We start from the raw sequence: 18,192 nt of genomic DNA on the forward strand, positions 1-18,192 counted from the left end.
TCTGCCACCCTGATGCACTACTATCTGCCTGTATAGCATGCAAAACAACACTTTTCACTGTATCTTGGTACATGTGACAACAATAAATCAAACTAAACTAGAGGTGTTAAGAGTCAACCACATTACTGTGGGTCTGGAGTTACCTGCAGGTCAGACCAGCATTCTATTCCAGATTTAATCGTTAATCAAGCTTAGTCTCCTAGCTCCTATGAAAGGATTGGAGCTTCTGTTTCTAGGGCATTTGACAAGGAACATCACCATTACAATACCATTTCCATTTCTTGACAGTCCGTCAAACAGCCCTATATTCTGTGCCATTTATTAAGATCCAAAAAATCTTTGTTTGAAGAACACATTTTCTTGCCCATTGAATTTCTTCTGTCCCTGGTTGTGTGCAGCAGTGTCATAGAGATTTCAGCCCAGATATTCTGCTGGCCAGATAGTCAGTTTGGCACCACCGCTGGGCAGAGTCCTTACAGAACCCCCTTTGTACTGGATTCTGAGGAAATTCCGTAGGAAATTGAATTTTCCCTTAGGTAATTCCCTAATTCATGGAAGCCTCCAACAGTATCCATTTAAATTAGAGAATTTGGAAATTTCTGCTTCAATTAAGTAAATGGTTGCTCAGGAAAAGTTGGACTATTAAGTACATAACCTGACTCCTGAGGAGCTATTAAACTGACTCTATACTAGCGTCACACACGGACACGCCTCCCCCAGATCCCCATACACCCTCCAGCCTCTGACTTGATGCCCCTTCCCCTGCGACTTGACACCTCACCACCCACGGTATCTGTACAAACACCCTCTTCATTCAGAAACCACCCCTCGCCCCAATCCATGACTCAAACTGCGATAGCAGGCAGTGAGTGATTGTTACTCCTTAACAAATCTAGCCCTTCATGCCTGGAATGAGGTGAATGTCATTTTGTTTCCTTGGCACCATATCCTTCAAGGTATGGTCTGGTCACGGACAGTACCAAGATTCCTGCCTCTGTCGACAGCTGTACAGCTGCCTAGGACACACCGCACTGCCCTTGTTCAGTAATAGAAACTGCATGAGCGTGGCCTTGTGAAAGAATGTAATGTTATGGTGCATTCTAAAAGAATACGTCATGCACAATGACATTTTAAAGTGGACATTGGTGCCCATCACCTCCTGCGCCCTATAAAACTATGGAGTGCCATGGTGCCAAGGTAGAATCTGTGGAATGTGAGGTTATTCAGAAGCTCTGTCTGTCTAGATAGCTGTAAAAGATGCTGTGGGCTTTGAAGAAGGACGAGGAATTGTTGCAGTGTCCATTCACCGATAGTCCAGCCCTCACAACAACCAAATAAAACACAGATAAAAGATCATTCAGCTTGTTGCTATTGGTGCATTTTGGCTGGAAGGAAATTGCCTGCTTTTTGTTGACACTGCTTAGCACTTTTGTATACAGGGCAGTGAGAGGAGTTTGCTGTTGCTGGCTTGTGTGAACCTTCCCCAATTCTTGGAGAGGGTTCAGCAATGGACTGATCAGAGGTTTAAATGCAGTCTGCGTTTCTGAAGTTATTGACTGCCAAATACCTTTAGATATGCAAGCTTTTGTGATACTGCATAAATGTAAGGTGTTTCTATTTGATCTGTCTGGCACAATGCCAGGCAGTGGGGTACTGACCCATGGAGAGTGGATTTAAATCCATGCCATTCTATGTGGCTATTGTTATTTATCTGTTACTGCTGTCTCCAATTCATAGAATCATTCAGCACAGAAAAAGCATATCTGTGCTGGTCCTTTTGAAACAATTTAGTTCTAATTCTTCCATAGGCTTGCGAGTTTATTTTTCAGTTTTCAAAGATATAGCCAACTTTTTGTTGTTTTGACGATTGAATCTGCTTCTAAAACATTTTCAAGCAACATGCTCCAGACCATTGTAACTCATTGTATGAAAATATTTCTTCCCCTGCCTTCATCTGGTTCTTTTGCTAATTATGTTCAGTCTATGTTCTCTGACCCTACAACCAGTGGAAACAGTTTTTCCTTATTAACTCTTACGGAAACCTCCTAACAATTTTAAACATCCTATTATATCTCCCCTTAACCTTCTTTGCTCTAAAAGAACAATTCAAAATTCTCTAATCTCACCATGTAACTGAATGCTCCCCCCCTCAACCTTCGCAGCTTTCCTTGCAGTTACATAAAGAAACAGATGGTTCTGTGGCTTAAGAGAGAATAAGCTCTCTGCATTCAGGTGAATCTCTGGAGTACCGTGACTCTCTAAACCCACCCCAACTCACTGTAAAAGCCGAAAACTTGTCTTCGTCTTTCCTTCATCGATCTGTTGAGACCTGGATTTTCCAGTTTTTGTTTGAAGTAAGGTGGAACCTGGTCTGCTTTCTGATTACATGAAAGATGTTTGCTTTCTCCATTATCATTTTAATTTTGTATTTGCAAAGAAAGAATGGAAACTGAAGGGAGTCTGCCTGTAGCATGTGATGTGGTCTATCAACTGTCCTAACACTTGAATTCTCGTCCTGTGCCGGGGCAGAGCTTTGCTGGAAAATAATATTGTTCCCACAGGATGTGGTGGAAAATCCAGTGTTTTCCACTCCCTTTTCTTTGTGAGTTGTTCTAGGTGGTTTGCAGAGGAAGGGGAGTGGTAGTGGAGATCAGAGCTTGTGAGATCTGACATGTTCATTCCTGTGTTGTTCCCATCTTTACCTGGACTGTTACAAATCCATCAGGCATGTCCCTTCTAGTCTTTTGCTGAACATCTTTTGGTCACTCATGTGTACACTCAGTACCCAGATGGATTCTTCCTGATGTAACCCAGTCAAGTGGCTTTTACCACTCCGTGCCAGCCTCTACCAATGTTGGTGTTCAGAGTCTGGCACCATCAAACAGTTGAGGTAGAGAGCTGGTGCTAAATTGGGTGAACCAATTGTTACCAGGAATACAGTTACTGTTTTCTTTTCATGTGGGTTCTGGAATGGTTCCAGCTATGGTTCTGTAATTGTTGCTGTTCCCTCTTGTCAGAGGGTCATAGGTTGGAGGTTCCACTCTGGAGACACGAGTGACGCTGTGGGCATGTGGGACTGTTGCAGACACCATTTAACCAATGGGACGTCAAACCGCAATCCCATCTGCCTCCCTCATGACATGAAATGTCCTGACAGTGGGGATAGCAGAGTTCCACAAGTGTTCTAAGGAAGTAAGAACTAAGGGCAAGAGTCAGCACTTCAGCCCCTTGAGCCTGTTCCACCATTTAATACGATCATGGTTGATCTCATCTTAGCCTCAAGTCCACTTTCCTGCTCACTCCCCATAACCCTATAAACCCAAAACAAATTAAAAATCCACTCCTTAAATTATCCCAACATCCACCGCACTCCGAGGGAGTGAATTCCACAGATTCATGACACATTTGAGAGACATAATTCCTCCTCATCTCTGTTTTAAACCTGCTACTCCTTAACCGAGAGTGAGTTTTTGAACTGAGAGAGATTATCTGATCGTGGGATCCCTTGTATGAATTTGCTGCTGGATCAAAAGCGCTTCATTGATTGATTGTAAAATGTTTGGGAAGACTATGGACACGAAAGCCATTATATAATTTTTTGCCACTTTTCCTGGTAGCCCGAGTTACTGAAACATTTGTTATCATCTCAGATGATGATTACAATAGAATGATTGTGCAGGGTTACAGGAAAAGACAGGAGATTGTACACCAGCACTCTGAACGTTATAATTTCGGGCCAATGAGCTGAATGGCATCCTAAAACTTCTGTCCATTCTGTGATCTCCTTGGTGTTCAGTGTGACTTGTTCACAATCATTGCCCTATGTGTAGACCTTGTCCAGATATCAGAGAGGGTGCAGCAAAGTAATGGCTATTGGCAGCTTGAAACATCTGTGAGCTGTGTGCTTATGCGATGACTATGGCCAATGTCGAATTAGTGACTTGGTTTGTGCAGTAGCTGGTGATAGCTGCCTGTACTTGAGTGACTAACTGAGGACCCACTTACATGTTGGGGTTCAGGTGGATGTTGAAGATATGGCCTACAACCCAATGGTCTCAATGTGGACTTTACAAGTTTCAAAATCTCCCCACCCCCAACCTCCTCCCAAGACCAGCACCCACTTCTCATCCCCACCTCCTTGACCTGTCCATCTTCTCTCCCACCTACCTGCCCCTCCCTCCTCAGTGACCAACCCCCACCCCAACTCCCTACCTACACTCACCTTCACTAGCTTCATCCCCACCTCCTTGACCTGTCTGTCTTCTCTCCACCTCTCCACCTATCTGCTCCTCTATCTACCTGCTATCACCGCCCCCACCCCTCTCTATTTATTTCAGAGACCCCTTCCCCTCCCCCATTTCTGAAGAAGGGTCTCGACCCAAAACGTCAGCTTTCCTGCTCCTCGGATGTCGCCTGGCCTGCTGTGTTCCTTCAGCTCCACACTGTGTTATCTCAGACTCCAGCATCTGCAGTTCCTACTATCTTTAAGTTCTCCTCATGCCTGGTCCTGCCTGAACTAGCAGAACAATAGAATTATTCAATACCATTAGAGGCCATTATGCTCACAGATTCTGTGCTGGCTATTTGAAGGGCCATTCAATTAGTTCTGTTTGCTTTCTCTTCCCCAGTGACCCTATGGTTTTTTTTTTCCTGATTCAAGTATTTGTCCATTTTCCCTTTTAAAATCTGTTTCTAACCTTCACCTTGTGTAAAAACCTCCTCTCCTATACCTAGGTTCTTTTGCAAATTACCTGTGACGTGTTGTCTGATTCCAGACCCTCCCAAAAATGGAATCAGTTTCTTCTCTTGGCGAAACTGTTCAGAACTGAAAATTTTGATTAAATCTCCCATTTATAATATCTTTGGCCGTCATGATGCTGAAAAAAGTAGTTACAGTCCGCTGAAGTAAGTAACATTAAATTATTTAAGAAGCATCATGCTGTGGCTTTATCTTGCCACAAGGCTGCAAGAGATCATGTGACATTGCATCATTTCCTGTGATATGTTCTACCTCATTAGCATGTCTCACAATCTGACTCGTCCCCTGACACTACACCCTCACCATCCCTGCTTGGAGGAGGGACATGACAAAAGCCCCTCGCTCCTAGGAAATCTTCTCTGCATCATCTCCATTAAGCTGCTTAATAACCACATTTACTGACTTGTTAAACACAGCTGAGTGAAATGCTTTGTCCATTGCTTTATGTGTAGCACGGTGGCTCAGTGGTTGGCACTGCTGCCTCACAGTGCCAGGGACCCAGATTCGATTCCAGGGTTGGCTGACTGTCTGTGTGGAGTTTGCGCATTCTCCCTGTGTCTGCATGGGGTTCCTCTGGGTCCTCCGGTTTCCTCCCACAGTCCAAAGATGTGCAGGTTAGGTGGATTGGCCGTGCTAAATTACCCATAGTGTCCAGGGATGTGCAGGCTAGGTGGGTTAGCCAAAGGAAATGCAGGGTTATGGGGATAGGGTGGGGGGTAGGTCTTCAGAGGTCAGTATGGACTCAATGGACCAACTGACCTACTTTCGCATTGTTGGGATTCTATACATTGTGTGGGGAACTGGTACTAATACAATCAGCAAGAACGGTCAGATGAGTATCACTGTGAACCCTTTTCTACAATCAGGCTGATAATAGTTTAAAGCTCCTTCAATAAGGAATTGCATTTCATAGTGCCTCTCTCAAAATCTCAATGCCACCAAGCACTTTACCTTGGTTTTAGTATTTATGTAGAGTAGCCACTGTTGTGTAGGGATCACAGGAGTAAATTTTCCCTCAAGATCCCACAGTTAGAAATATGATAATGACCAGGGGAGTGGGTGGGTCTGGGTGGGGTGCTCTTCGGAGGGTTGGTGTGGACTCAATGGATTGAATGGCCTGCTTACAAATGTAGGGATTCTATGATTCTAAGAAGGTATTTTACAAATCAGCATGTTTCAAGTTAGGGGCTTCTTGACAACAGTAAATATTTTCTCATCAACCTTGTCAGGAATGTTATTACACATCTCTGAAGCAAATGAGCCCTTGAACACCCTGGTCCAGAGGTAGAGACATTACCACTGCATCACAAGTGCCCTTTGATAACAGTGTGTAGCGTTGGCGTAACATTAGGTAAGTCATCATCAAGTGAAGGAGTTTTGTGAGCTTGTAAACTGAATTCTGTATAAATGAACATTTAATGCTTAAAATTGCATACTTGCTTTGACTGGTTAAAACTGTGTCCATTCCAGCTCAAAGTTAAGTTGTACAAAGGTGTTGCTGTATTTGGTGTCAATGTCATATGTGATGGGAGCAAGGTTCTGGACTTAGCTTGACTGACTATCACAAAATTAAATCCTTCAGCCTGACTCGAACAAGACTGTTAAAGAGAGAGCAAAGTACTCTGAACAGTAAAAAATTTGTAATATTTCCAGCTGTACAGTGTTTCCTGATATAATTTACTTTGGCTCTATTCATTGAGAGTGTCAATGAGCAGTCTCCTACACATTCACATAGTCAGCAACGTGTTTTAGCAACCAAAGTACCTTATTCAACCACCATTCAACTAGATTGTGGTTAATCTGTATTGGAACTCTATTGTCAGCCTTGGATCTGTGACCCTTAACCTTGGCTAGCAATGATTCATCATTCTCGGTTTTGAAAATTCCAGTGATTCCCCCTGATGTCAGCTACATTTTGGAGACAAGACTTCTAGATTCCCAGCATTGCTCACTGACACCACCACTGTCTAGTCTAGTTCTAATATTGAGTGCTTTCCCTTCAGTCGGGACATGCCCACCAGATGGAATAGCTCACAATTCCTTTTAATTGTCTGTAGAATTCTATTATGTTCTGTTTTTCACAAAGATGCTTCTTGAGTTTTATTTCTTTCTACAATCTCCCTTTCAAATTTCCCCCGTTTCCCCCCATCCAATGTGTCTTTTAGGGTTGGGAATTGCTGGGTCTCGGATTTCCAGGGAAAACTGCTTCCAGCTCATCTTGGAGATGCACCCAGGGGTTGATGACCCCAGAAAAGGGGTAACCATTGTTGTGCACTCGTAACAATGTGAGTGGAATTGGGAATTCAGAAGTGTCAGGAGTCGGGAATCCATTATTCTTTTCTGCTATGTCTCAATGTTCTTTTTAGAAAACATTGTTCTGGGGTTAGAGCATTGTTTGCAAGGCCCAATATTATTGCCCATCTAGATTTGCATTCCAGGAAGTTGAGCTGAGCCTTCCTCTTGAGCCACTGCAACCGGAATGGTGTTCAGGAGGGTGCTGTAGGATGTTGATCCATCGGCAGTGAAGGGACAGTGCTGTATATTTCCGTGTTAGGTTGATGTGTGAATTGGAAGGGATCATAAGCTTGCGGTGTTCCCATGAGCCTGCTGCCCTTGTCCTTGGTGGTGGAGATTGTAGATGTGGAGGGAGCCGTGCCAGGTTGATGCAATAATAGAGCGAGTGTGTGTTTGGGGTGCCAATCAAGCGGGCCACTTTGCCCCCAGATAGTGTTACACTTCTTCAATGCCTTTGCAACAAGACTAGGCTCAGTATGGATACATCATGTCTATTGCTACAGAGGGATTCGAATTAGCAGCAGAAGCACATCCATGGAGTACTGGTAAATGTGAATGCCTTAGCATGACATTATTCTGAGCAGGTATGGCCACCTTTGATTATGGCCTGTGTTGAGTTAAAGGATTGCTGCTGAGAATGTTCAACTCCATTAGTGAGAAGGATGTCAAATTGCTACATCAGCTCATTAACAAGTGACCGTGGCTGGAAAGGGCACATTGAGGATGTCACAATTGAGCTCGACTATGAGAGCCTCTGTGGTAAAATTGCAGGTTCAGCCCACATATGAAGAGGAACTAGTTTTTTTTTAAAATTCTCTCATGGGATAAGGGCGTCATTGGCTTGACCAGCACTTATTCCCCATCCCTCATTGCCCAGAGGGCAGTTAAGGGTCAACCACATTGATGTGGGTCTGAAGTCACATGTAGGCCAGACCAGGTGAGGATGGCAGTTTCCTTCCCTAAAGGACATTGGTGAACCAGATGGGCTTTTCCAACAATCGACCATGGGTTCATGGTCACCATTAAACTCTTAATTCCACACATTTGTTGAATTCGGATTCCACCATCTTCCGTGAAGGGATTTGAAACAGGATTCCCAGTTCAGCAATAATAACACTAGGCCATCCATGGCCCCAGCTGCCATGGATGGCTCTCCAGTGCAGCCTTGCTCCAGCAGAAGCAGGATAAATAAGACCACCACTGTACCCCAAGTGGGAGACCGTGCTGGGAAGTGATATAAAAATTGGAACAATTCAAGCCACTTACATGTAGCCAGGAGCCAAACTGATGTGGTTAGTGTAAGTTTCCCTCTTGCAAGTGAGTGCATTGCTGAGGCTGGCTATAAATCTGAAAGGGAAGTTTTCTTCCAATTTGAGTGTTTTTCTATGGTTTGATGATGCTGAATCAGGCTTTTGCCTTGAAACCTGGTTGTACTTCTGCCTTGACCTCCAGCCTGACCCAACCACCTGATTCTCACACTCCAACACCTTGTTTTGCTGAGGTTTATAAATGCAACCTTAATGTCAAGTTGCCACACTGTTTAGTTTTTCTGCAAACTGAAGATTGGGAAGTCCATAATGTAATAGATATCTTTTTGTTGTCACCCGCCGAGTTCCACAAATCTGCTTGCATCAGAACGTCCCTCCCACACTAGCTCCAGCCTGTTCTAAGCCAGTGCAACACATCACTGACCATTCCAGGTGTCAGTCCTTTTACAGTGCCAGCGTGTTTACTGAAAACCATAAAATTACATCTTCTTTGATCTAATCTTCATATCGCTCTTTGCTCATCACTTCTAATCGAGAATGGCTCATTAAATTGAGTCAGTGTAATGTCACTGGTAGTGTAGATGGTCATTACATGATGAGGGAAGACTGTCCCACCGACAGTGTAGGTGTGAGCGAGTTACACTGCTAAAAATAATGAATGCTAATTGTCACTTCATTAGCAGCAACTTTGTGCCTTCTACTCTTTTTTTTGGGGATTATACTTTTACTGTGTGCTTAAAAAATCCTTCGAACGTGTGTTATAAGTGGATAGTTGGATTAATTCTACGTTAACTTCATTTCTTTTCTTATTATACTTGTGTTTTATTTTTAAAATAAAATCTGTTGCATTGCATGCTTAACCATGCTGTTAAAATTTCTTAATGAACTGCCAGAAGTGGTTCAGGTACAGTTACGATATTTAAAAGACAGGTACATGAATAGGAAAGGTTTGGAGGGATATGGGCCAAGTGCAGGCGAATGGGACTAGATTAGTTTGGGAAACTGTTGGCATGGATGAGCTGGACTAAAGCATCTGTTTCTGTGCGGTATGACTCTGACTCTATATGAGGCAGAGTGGGTTTGGGAGATCACTGTTAGTTGCAAAAGGGTTTGGTCGTGACTGTGTCGGGTGGAAATCGGAGTTGGGTGACACTGTGACAGTGATCACGGTTGACCAGTTAGACAATATTGGGTTTGTGTTCTGACACAAAGCTTGAATACTTTTCCAAAGGACAAGACCCTTTGTTTGAACATATATTGCTTTTAAATGAACGAGCCTGACTGATTAACTTCAGTCGGTTGTCCATGAAGCTATTAGCACCTTCTCAATTGTTCAGCCAGTGCTGTACAATGACAGAATTTCATCCAACAGATGACCTTTTTGTTCTGGATTTTGCAGGCACGGGCCAGGCGAGTACCATCTGTACTCGTGCCAAATTAATTCTACCAATTGCCAGGGCACAAGTGGATTCTTATTTCAAAGCATGATGTATCAATCCATTAACATTTGCAAGTTTCGGGGAATCTGACCTGTAACTGAACACTCACCAATGTTGACTTGAATTATGTGGCTGTCACAATACCGTATAGAGGATTAAATTTAAGTGTTGCACCATCTGGGAGAAGGTGTAGGGGCAATGATGATTTTGTATTTGCCAAAGAAAAAAAACGAGAGGCAGTGGATATGGGTCAAGGTAGTGTAAGGAAGTGACAAAGTGGCCACTTCAAAGCATGGTTTTTTCCCCATTGCTGAGTCGATTGATCCATTATGAAGCAAAACATCATAAAACATGCTGAGATACTTCGCAGGAACGTGATCAGACAAAATTTGGCACTGAGCCAAAGAGGATTGATCATTTAGCCAGATTTTAAGGTGTGTCTTAAAAAAAGAGAGAGGTAGAACCCTCAATCAACTCTTTGTTTACAACGTACAGCAATGGATGATGTCATGAATGATACACATATTTACAAATGATCTGTGGTTACAGAGGCCTGTAGATGTTCTTACCCATTTGTTAAGCAATTGTTCTGTGCATATTTGCATGTTGAGCTCTCGTTTGTCAGAGGTGTCTTGAGGTACATGGAATACAACACACTCCGCTTACTTGAGATACACTCTTCCCTGTTCTCTCTCACCAGTTTGAGGCATGGAGGCCCACTGTGGGAGTGAAAGAAACTAATTGCTTGGAATAATGTTGGGATATTCCTGAAGGAATGGTCAGGTTGGTGCAGAACGATTTGGTAAGTGGCTGTGCCTGTGGTTATGAGGGAATCCTACCGCAATCACTACTCATTGGAATAAAGAAGAATGCAAGGTGACCTTATTGAAACATACACAAAGGGGCTTGAAAGGATAGATGCAAAGATGTAGACACCCTGGCCCCCACTTGTAGGACAGTCTAGGACTAGAAGGCTTTATCTCAGAATATGGAATGCACATTTAGGACTCCGATGAAGAGGAATTTCTTCTCTGAGAGTTGTGAATCTACGAAATGCCTTCCTACAGAGCGCTGTTGAGGTTGGGCCATTGAGTATGTTCAAGATTGAGATCGATTAGATTTATTAATCAGTAAGTAGGGAAAAGGCAGGAAAGTGGAGTTGAGGAATATCAGATCAGCCTTGATCTCACTGAATGGTGTAGCAGACTTGATTGTGCTGAATGGATTACTTCTGCTCACGTGCCTTATTGTGTAAAACCCGAGCCTTATTCGGGTCATCGGGACAGAGAGGCGACAAGCAGGAGGGTGGGAAAACTGGTGTGCGATTCTCATGGTGGGGTCACTCTCTGAGATACGTTGTGGAAACCAGGAAAGTGTGGATGGATTGGGATAGTGCAGGAATAAAATAACATGCTTCCACCGCGGGGATGTTGGATCCTGGCCAAAATAGGGCTGGTATGTAAAACTGATCTCACTTCCTGGTTTTAAACATCCTATGTTAGATGAATATGACAATCCTGACCTAGTCACGTGTAGCACAAACTTGCCAGGAATCCAAGAACCTTCAAGGGTGTCCATGTTGGGAATAAAATGTCACTGTGATGTGATAGGGCTCAGAAACTCTGAGGCATATTGTTTGAAAGATCTTTACTTTGTATTTATAGCTTTATCTGGGTCGGTTAGAGCAGCACATTTGTTCCTGGACACATCATTCAGAGAAAGTGAATTGAGAAACCGTCACAAATTCCGTTTCAACATTTGTAAATCTGGAATTTGAGAAGGTGGTACCAGTGGAAGTGAACACAAAGCTGTCTGACTGTAAAAGGCCAACTGGTTTGTTGAATGACCTTTAGGCAAGAATATTTCTGATCCTGATAATCGTATAATGGTTACAACAGAGAAAGAGGCCATTTAACCCATCAATTAAAGAAGAAATTGAAGCATGAACATACAAATGACACTTCACTGGGATTGCTGGGGAAAAATACATTGCTGGGGAAAAAACGGATTAAACCTTTATTTTATAAATAACACAAGAAATGTGCATGCTGTAAATCACAAACAAAAACTCTCAGCAGGTCTGGCAGCATCTGTGGAGTGTTCTGTGGAAGGGTCTGAAATGACCTGAAATGTTAACCCTCCCGTTCCTTTGACGACATGTCCATCCTGGGCCTCCTGCAGTGCCACAACGATGCCACCCGAAGGTTGCAGGAACAGCACCTCGTATTCCGCTTGGGAACCCTGCAGCCCAATGGTATCAATGTGGACTTCACAAGCTTCAAAATCTCCTCTCCCCCTACCGCATCCCGAAACCAGCTCAGCTTGTCCCCGCCTCCCTAACCTGTCCTCCCACCCCAAGCCCCACCCCCATCTCCTACCTACCAGCCTCATCCCACCCCCTTGACCTGTCTGTCCTCCCTGGACCGACCTATCCCCTCCCTAACTTCCCACCTACACTCACCTTTACTGGCTCCATCCCCGCCTCTTTGACCTGTCTGTCTCCTCTCCACCTATCGTCTCTCCTATCCATCTTCCATCCACCTCCCCCTCTCTCCCTATTTATTTCAGAACCCTCTTCCCCTCCCCCATTTCTGAAGAAGGGTACAGACCCGAAACGTCAGCCTTCCTGCTCCTCCGATGCTGCTTGGCCTGCTGTGTTCATCCAGCTCTACACCTTGTTATCTCAACCTGCACTCCTAGGGCCCTTTGTTCAGAAACACTCCCCAGGACCTGACCATTAAGTGTATAAGTCCTGTCCTGATTTGCCTTTCCAAAATGCAGCACCTCATATTTATCTGAATTAAACTCCATCTACCACTGCTCGGCCCCTTGGCCTCTCTGATCAAGGTCCTGTTGAACTCTGAGGTAACCTTCTTCACTGTCCGCTACACCTCCAATTTTGATGTCATCTGCAAACTTACTAACCATACATCCCATGTTCACATCTAGATCACTCCTGAAGGGTTTGCTCCCTCTTTGTATTGATGTCGTTGTTGCTGACATGGAGTATGACAACTGATAGTTCACCCTCCTCCTGCACACATTAACCCCTAGGGAGGCAGCCTGCCACCTTTCTGCTGTCTGTTTCTCCCCTTAGAGAATACCCTATCTCTGCTGCTTTTCTAATCCTCTCCCCACAAAACTCAGGCAGCAGCGTTCCAATGGACCTGACCGTTCCGGAAGAGTCATCACGTTCAGAACTGACTACTGGTGGAGAGCAGGATGAGCTCGGGACTCTAGAGGACTACTTGCCTGCCACTCCTGGCACCCATTTTCTTTCTGTCTGTACGTTCTCACATTGTGGGGTGATTAGATCCAGTAACAGGTTCATATCGGAATGCAGAACAGAGCTGAAAATCAGATCAGCCATGGTCTTATTGAATGACTAGCAGGTTGGAAGGGCTGAGTTGCCTTGTTTGCATGTTCTGTGGAGCTTTCAGCCCCTCATGATGCACTGCAGAGATTTCAGCTCAATCCTTTCTCACTGAGCCCAGTCTTTGGGAGTTGTGACTGTTGCGTAGAATGGAGAAGTGACCTGGAGTTCAAACATGGAACAGGATAGATGTTCAATAGGACTGAGATATCCAGCTCTGCCTTTCTTATTAGACTGACTAAATTGAACAGAAATACATTTGGCACTCAGTTAAAAACTAACTAGTTGCTCAACAATTAGCACCTTGCCTTGTGCTGACATCACTTAGAGTTTCAAAATCTCCCTCTCTGACAAACACGCTCCCCTACCCGCATGCATACATGCACTCCCTACATGTGTGAACGACCCTCCCCCACCCCCACACACACTGTCACACACACACACAAATGCCCCCTGTACACGCGCACACCCCCCACTGTCACACACAATTCCCCTGCCCACATGTGCCCCCTGCCCACATGTGCCCCCCCACCCATGTGCACAGACATGTGCACACTCCTCCAGACTCTCTCATGCATGCATGCACACACTCAGCTTCACACTCTCCTCCACACACACACCTCACCCCCCCGACCCCTTCACTCACCACCATCCCCCCTGCCCGCCCTTTTCGGTCCATTCTCCCTACCTTCAGACTCTGAACTTTTTAAAGGAGGAGATTAACTTGCTGTCGACTCATTTGCGTAGTTCCACCACTTCCGTCATTGCCAGTATCAATGTTAACATCACTCTTTCTGAATTCCAAGAAATGGCTTTCTGTTTGTGTTGGGCAGATTATCTCTCGGAGCCCCACCCTGGAGGTTTTCCCACACTGCCACTCCTTTATTTGCTGGCCACCTTCACCCCTTGATGCTCAGTGCTGACACAGCGCAGCATTTCCACAAACACTCTCTACCCTGCCTCACTGTGACTGAGAAAGCTCCCTGAAGGGTCAAAATGGAACGCCCAGCAGCTCAGTATAATTCAGGAGGAACTTTGAAATGACCCTCAGTGGTTCTGTGCCAGACCTAGAGGCAACATCCCAAGATTGCATTTGTAAGCTGGCACTGACTGTGGAAAGGGAACTGCCTGATGCCCATCTTCGCCAGCTTTCACCTTCATTGTGAAATGACTTCAGAGAAACATCACTTCCCCCAAGGGGTGACACAAACGTTTGACGTAAGGAGTACAGACGTATGGATTGGAAGCTACATGATGGAGGAAATGATGGAAGGATAGTTTGAGAGGGCCTGATGAAGGTGAGAGAAGTGGCTCATGTAGAGATAGATCCTTTGGGCTGAACTGTGTTGAGAGGACAGTGTCAGGTGTGAGTGGCAGCACTGAGACAAATCCAGGAATGCCTCTCTCCCTCGCTCTTTTCTCTCCCTTGCTTTCTCAGGATTAGTCTCTGCTGCAGAAATGACTTGGGTGCCAATCAAAAATAAGATTGAAACCGCAGCTCAAGGTTGCTAAGCTAATCCTATTGAAACTTGAGCAATCTCACGTGGAGGTTTCACTAGGAGCTCAGGTCTATTCTCTACCTTCTCCACGGATACTAGCGCCTCCATAAGGCCATCTGATTGCAGCCTCATAGTGTTCTGTGTTGTCATGGTTCTCACTCTGTCAGATAAACTGAACAGTTACTGGGATCCCTGTACTCCATTCTTCCTTTCCTGCTGTGAATTTACTTTGTTTATTCTCCTGTCCTCTGGTCCTTAGGCCCCTGTACGGACGAATGAGTGGCAAGTTTCAGCCAAAAAGACAAATGAGTTGATGTTGTGTTGATTGAAGGAGGAATGTTGGCAAGGGCACTGGAAGAATTTCACTGCCCTGTCCTTGAATAGTACCAACCGATACTGCAACAATTCCAATGATTTTATGCCTAGGGCAGGGCACAAGTCACTCCCCCATTGGCCCAGGGTCAGTGCCGGCTCACTCCTTCCCCCATTGGCCCAGGGTCAGTGAGCCAGGTCAGTCATCACTCTTGGCCACCCCCTGCATTCTTATGACAATTGTGCAATGTCCACCGTTGCCCCGATCCAAACTAGTTACCCCAATGCCAATATTGACCGAGGACAGCCCTGCTCAGTGTATTAAGGGTATTCTGATTGCCGAGGGAGTTTGTGTATGGATGCTGTAATTCACAGATGATGATTATCCTGGTAGTTTCTCTCCCAGGTTTTTTGCTTGACACTCGGGCACTGGACAATATGTGCCAGAAGGGAAACCAGGAAAACTGGCAAATGAGATGTCATTGTCTGACTCACCTTGTACACTACAAACCAGAGAATTGACCTGTACATTCATTTCCCAGTCTTACTGTTTATTTTATGAAAGTGTTGGAGATCTAAACCAAAAACATAAGTTGCTGGAAGAACTCAGCAGATTTGGCAGACAAAAGCTGAATTAATGTTTCAAGTCCAACACGACACTCCTCTGAAGGAACTGAGTTGCAAAAAGAGTCCTATTGGACTCAAAATGTTAACTCTGTTCCTGTCTTCACAGATGCTGCCAGACCTGTGGAGGTTCTCTGGACTTCTCTGTTTTTCTCTCAAATAGAGGCTTAGACCTGTACAGCCTGGAAACAGATCCTTTGGTCCAACTTGTCCATGCTGACCAGATATCCTAAATTAATCTAGACCCATTTGCCAGCACTTGGCCCACATCTCTCTCAACCCTTCCTATTCGTATACCTATCCAGATGCCTTTTTAAATGTTGTAACTGTACCAGCCTCCACCACTTCCTCTGGCAGCTCATTCCATACACGCACCACCCTCTGCATGAAAAAGTTGCCCCTTAGGTCCTGTTTAAATCTTGCCCCTTCTCACCTTATTCCTATGCGGTCTGGTTTTGGACTCCCCCCCCCACCCTGGTGAAAAGATCTCCAGCAGTTTCTGTTTTTATTTATTGATATCTTTGCTGGGTTCTTGCCCAATGATTTGGATTATTGTCTGCTCCAGGCCGCATCAGTGCTTGGAATGCTGGGAGATCAAATGGAAGAGCCAACAAGTCCTTCTGTTTGTCTCCAGTCCTCACCCCACTTCCTGTCCAACCTGGTCACTTCTGTCTGATGTAAACTGTATCATCAGATAAAACTGTAAGCTGAGCCACAGACGATGATCTTAGATGGAGGTTTGGGTGCAGCTAGTGTTCCAGGAGCTTCTAAACGGAGAGAAGGCCTTAAAAGAGGCTTGGGGAGGGCATTTTAGAGATGTGGAGGACTGGAGGTAAGTAACTGGGTGATGTAGAATCCAGAATTGGAGGAGGGCAGAAATCTTTGGAGGATTAGTCCGGCCTGAGCTAGGTGAGGGATGATTCACAGAAAGATTTGAAATCGATGGGTGTTCTGGACTAAAGGCTGGTTAGCGAACAAAGGGCTCAGCGGGTCAATAATGCCAAGCATTGCAGAAGGTCCTTATGTGTATTGTGCTGAGCTGTGGTCTCTGACACAGTGAAACCACACAGTGAGACACTAAGCTTGATGTTGGCTGGAAGCTACACGTTTCCTGAGGTTGGCCTCATCTGCTGATTTTTTTTTTAAATGTAAAAAAACAGTTCCGTAAACTGGAGAGGAAAACTTCAGCCAAGGATGTGTAGTGAGGCTGGGAAGCCTGACTCAAGGTCTTGCAGAAAAACAGGAAATGCTGTCAATTCCTATGAAAGAGAAAACTGGCCTTTAACATATTTTCAGTTCACCGGGAATGTTAGTACGATACTTGGGGAGGGATCCTCATTGAGGCTTTGGCTGGCTTTCGGAATATTTCTCTCCCGTTGGAAAGTCAGTGTAAAAATGAGCATTATTTTTCAATTTGCATATCTGTAGTGGTCTGTTAAGCTGCCAGAAAGTTCAAAGTGCATATATGGGTCAAAGGTAATCTGACCTTGTGGAAATCAACGCCTCAGTGCCCTGTTGATGACGGAAACCTTTTTATCAAAATGCAAAGTTGCTTTGGTATTTGCATAGAATTGGCAAATAATAAATGATGATTGCACCATGGTTAATAGGATTATGGTTTGAGCGTATGATAGAACAGTTATTTGAGGATTATTGGAGCAAAGTAAACAATACTTTTCAGACTAGGTGTGTAATTGCCAAATGTACGTTAAGGTGGATCAATGTGTATTGTCTTTGTGTTGGTGGAAGACACCACAAGCAGACCACCTGCTAACTGTCTACATGGGCAGAGGAGCAAAGCAGTCCCTGGATACTGTCACCACCCATTCACTGAAATTGAGACCCATTATTCCCCGAGTCCCAATAAATGTGGAGGTTTAATGAAATTCCCACAAAACCTAATTTACCACTGACTGACTGCTCCCCGGGGATAAAAGCAGGCTCCTCCAGAAACAATGGGAAAAAACTGCATTATTTGTCGTAAAATTCTAACTTGAACAAGAACAGTATAGGAACAGGATTCCTAATTTATGTGAGGTTAAACCCTTACCTCCTTTATCTGTGCTCACAATGATGATCAGATTGCTTCATTGGACTTAGGGTGTTGGGGTTGGGGGTTGGAGGGGAGGGTGGTTGGGTTGGAGGGGAGGGTGGTGGGCTGTCTAGTCACTTTGGGTTTTAGAATTGGTTCCTTCAGCATGTCAGAATGTTGGGTTTTATTTCTGCAGAAAATTAAATGTACCAAATTTAGATAGAAAAGCAAGAAAAATATCGATGCCATGCACTTCTGAGGTCTCTTTGCTTCTCTTTGTCTGATTCACTCGCCTTACAGAGCCTGTATTGAACAGCAAGCTGACCAATCAGAGGCTTGTTGCAATGCTGATCTCTCCTGAACCCTGATGTTAATCTAAAGGCTGATCTGGGTAAAATTGCCCTGAAATCCCAGGTGGTTCTGTTTTGTCTGGAGATGGTGTTCCCAGATGCGGCCTTTTTTATGAGCTTTGGGAAAACAATTGAAGCTACAAACAACTTCTCCTTTTATGTTGTGTCTCTTTTTTTTAAAATGCGGTGTTCATTTTACTTAACTTCAGTCTAGATTCCAAAAAATAAATGTGGTTTCTTA

General features: G+C 44.5%; 1 protein-coding gene across 6 annotated transcripts in view; it reads left to right on the plus strand.

The window, feature by feature from the left end:
• LOC109918028 (DENN domain-containing protein 2C-like) overlaps positions 1-18,192 on the plus strand; it is a 107,707-nt gene that overhangs the window by 5,500 nt on the left and 84,015 nt on the right. Inside the window, exon 2 of one of the 6 annotated variants that reach the window (XM_048611900.1) lies at positions 5,989-6,110. The exons of 4 other annotated variants lie outside the window; for them this stretch is intronic. The gene's annotated coding sequence lies outside the window, so the exon portion shown is untranslated. Of the gene's footprint in view, positions 1-5,988; positions 6,111-14,050; positions 14,433-18,192 lie in introns of those variants that run through there. One more of the 6 variants, XM_048611901.1, reaches the window with a different exon arrangement.

This window comes from Rhincodon typus, chromosome 25 (genome assembly GCF_021869965.1).
Source record: "Rhincodon typus isolate 14 chromosome 25, sRhiTyp1.1, whole genome shotgun sequence".
NCBI lineage: Eukaryota > Metazoa > Chordata > Chondrichthyes > Orectolobiformes > Rhincodontidae > Rhincodon > Rhincodon typus.